Raw genomic sequence first — 3411 nt, 5'->3', positions numbered from 1 at the left:
AACCAAAAATCAACCATTAATCAGACCTCGGCATTTCAGTCATTAGATTTCAACCACAAAACAACATTGATTCAATGACACAGTTTCAACGGTTTGATTGGATGATTGTTTGATGGTTGATCCACCGTCATTTGTCGACTTCAACCAAAAATCAACGATTCTAACTATTTTTCAACGTTGATTTAACATCGTGTGCTATCTGGGGGTCAGTGTAGACCACTGGAGCTGAGCCTTTTTTTTCATTCAGAGACATCAATAGAAAGAAAAGGGCAGGAAGAAACGATAAAGCCAATAAATTAAAATGAGGTTGATAACTTTAATTTATCGTGTGATTAATTGATTAATTGATTTATTGTTTATCGTGACAGGCCTGTTACAATTTAATTGTCCTGGAGCAATCCTGTTGTTGGTTTCCATTATTCATTGCAAACTGAAAATAGATTTAACATCCTCATAGTTTCTAAATTTTAAAGGAAACCCATTCCAGGTTGTCACATATGTATTACATGTATGTACTATACATCAGGGCTGGGCAACTCCTCGCATCGAGGTCCGGTGTCCTGTAACTTTTAGATGTGTCTCTACTTCAACACACCTGAGTCAAATAACAATGTTATTAGCAGGACTTTAGAAAAACCCTAACCCTAAAGGAAAGTTTACATTGGTCACTGAACTGATTTTTAGAAATCCCCTCCAAAAAAACTAATGGGTCTATAGTGTTGCTTTAAAAATATTGTGATAAATTAACTATTCCATGTTACCTGAATAACAACCTTCACATATGTCAGTAAATTGACATGTTGTGACACTTATTGTTAATAAGATTGCAAGGAATGCTGGTGCCTCTCTCCAGTGGTCAATGAGTGAAAGGCGAGGTCACCTTGGACAGGTAGCCAGTCTGGCACAGGGCAACACAGACAAACAATCATGATCCACACCTAAGTAGATTACAGAAACCAATCAACCTGACAGTCATGTTTTTGGACTGTGGGAGGAAGTTTGAGTACCCGGAGAGAACAAAGGTATGCACAGGGAGAACATGCAAGCTCCATGCAGAAAGACCCCGGGCTGGGATTTGAACCCAGGGCAACAGTGCTATCAACTGTGCCACTGTGCAGCCCAGGTGAGATGTTTTGTGTTCATACATTTTTAACTTTTATCATTACACTTAGCTTTAAACAGGAAACTAAAAGTGGACCATCTGTCAAATGCTATATTCAAATATGAATACTTATGGGATCATGACACATTATACAAGTTGAGAAACGTTTTCACACGTTTTTACATGTGAAAACACTGTTAATGTTATAAATATTTGCTCGCAAGTATAAATATTTTTCAACCATGTTAAAAGAGTATAATAATTTAATCATGGAGTAGTTTTTGAGCTCAGATAGTGATTATGATTTTAAAAAATCAGCAAGTTTTGTTTTATGTTCAGTTTAAATGAACAGAAATCGATGCAAAGTTATTATGATAGAAGGACCATACTGTGTGTGTGTGTGAGGGAAACACTAGTACCATGCTTAACTGATGGTAGAGTGTTCAGTTTGTAACCTTCACTCTGCCACACATATTGTCAATGGAGCCCTATAACTTACTCTTTGGTTTTCAAGACCATAAAACAACAATACATAGTTGCACACATTTTATTGAAACATTCTGTGGAAACCCAATGAAAAAAACTCAAAAGTACAATTAGCATCCAACTATTCTATTATATTGTTTACTAATATAAATGATTTTGAATAACCTAAGCACAAACACTCTGCAACTCTCTATTGCTGTCCTGCACTGCATGAATGAACTCCATTGACTCTTTGAAAAGACAGCTAAAGACATACTGACAAGCTTTTAATTAGACTGTTATATTTAATGTACATTTTTATAATTTTGTTTTTTTGTCTGCCTTTGTGAAGCACTTTGTAATTTTAATGTCTGTGATGGGTGCTATATAAATAAACTGTATTTATTTAATCCTTAGCATAAAAAGAGGGAGAACAAAAAGCTTCAATTAAATAATTTATTGTATGTCTGTCTCCTCTTTTCCAGGATACTGTGCAGACAGTTTAGTTGTATGGCACCAAACACCTGTCGATGTGAGTTAGGCTGGGGTTGACTCCAACTACATCAGTGGTGAGTTCTTCAGCTGTTGCTGTCTGTGAGTGATCATGTCATGTGTATGGCTGGTTTCCTGTGAAAGTACTCAGAAGAAAAACACAGACTTTCATCATGTTACTACAGTTGGTTGGTTGTTTTTGTGTGAATAAGTAAATTGTAATGTCTGCAGCTTGTGGAGAATTATTCGGTCCCCATTTAAGGTTGGGGGCCGAAGAAGATGAGGTTGAACAAGAGTTGAATTCATTAATTCCACTTATTAAGATTAAACTATAGCGCTGGTCTATTTGTTCATGCTATCCTTAGGGTCTAACAGAGCAAAAATGGCATCCAACAGTTTCTAGTTCTCTTTGTTAGTGAACATAAGAAATATTGGCAATAACTCTTAGCTCAGTAAATTTTTTTAATTAGCAGTGTGGCATTTTAATACTTTTGTTTTCACATGTCCTTAAATCAGCTCAGGATTTGTGCAATACAGTTTTTACCTCCTATTTCCTTTTTTACCCTTTTGTTTTACATATGTACACAACACAATAACACAACAGAGGAAGACAATAATTATATTTAAATATAACTTCTGAAATCTCAAAATTTAACGTAACTAGTAAGAGTTCAATTGTAAATATTTAAAACTGAGGTCAAAATCATATTAGAAATGGAATTGCAAACATTTTGAATTACTCAGAATTTCTGCCGCAATATCTGGTCGGCTTGTGTAGCGCAGGCGGTTGCCATGGCAACGGGTGTGCTTGACAGAGAGAGACAGAGTAAAAAAGTGCGAGTGGTTTAGAGTTGATCACCTGTTCGGGTTGTTTTACCTTTGCTGTGGCTCATCACAGCCGCTGTAACTTCTGAACATTCAATAAACGACAAACTTGGACTAATTACCTCATTCTTTGTGAATATACGTCATTGACAACAAACATCAAACACGGTATATATTTTTCATTAAGTATTTAACAAACAAATGGCTTCTTCCGCAATAATTATGTGAAATTAAATTAATTGTCTAATATAAAAAAATTGTTTGGTGCTTTGAGCTCAGAGTCTGAGAGGCTTGTCCTTTATCAAACAATTTAGTTTTTTGCCTCTTATTTAGTGGAAATATTGATGTTGATGAGACTTTCTCCAAAATGATAACCTTTTTTAACCTTTATAGCTCCACTCCACTCAAATGACAGTGAAATAAAATCCAGTCCATCTGGTTTGAGGTGATTCCTCTGGAACCTGTTGGAGGAAAAATATCCCGACTTCAGAAGATGAGCTTTAACCTAACAGAGCTCTATGGTTCCT

The 3411-nt window shown here is 35.7% G+C and overlaps 1 long non-coding RNA gene across 1 annotated transcript in view; it reads left to right on the top strand.

Moving 5' to 3' along the window:
• Positions 1 to 3411, top strand: part of LOC103473512 (uncharacterized) — a 75982-nt gene that overhangs the window by 5660 nt on the left and 66911 nt on the right. Inside the window, exon 2 of the long non-coding RNA XR_535029.1 lies at positions 2065 to 2136. This is a non-coding gene — a long non-coding RNA (uncharacterized LOC103473512). The remainder of the gene's footprint in view (positions 1 to 2064; positions 2137 to 3411) is intronic.

This window comes from Poecilia reticulata, linkage group LG12, assembly GCF_000633615.1.
Source record: "Poecilia reticulata strain Guanapo linkage group LG12, Guppy_female_1.0+MT, whole genome shotgun sequence".
Classification (NCBI taxonomy): domain Eukaryota; kingdom Metazoa; phylum Chordata; class Actinopteri; order Cyprinodontiformes; family Poeciliidae; genus Poecilia; species Poecilia reticulata.
Note: the sequence above shows the minus strand (reverse complement) of the source record. Positions and strands in the feature narration are given on the sequence as shown.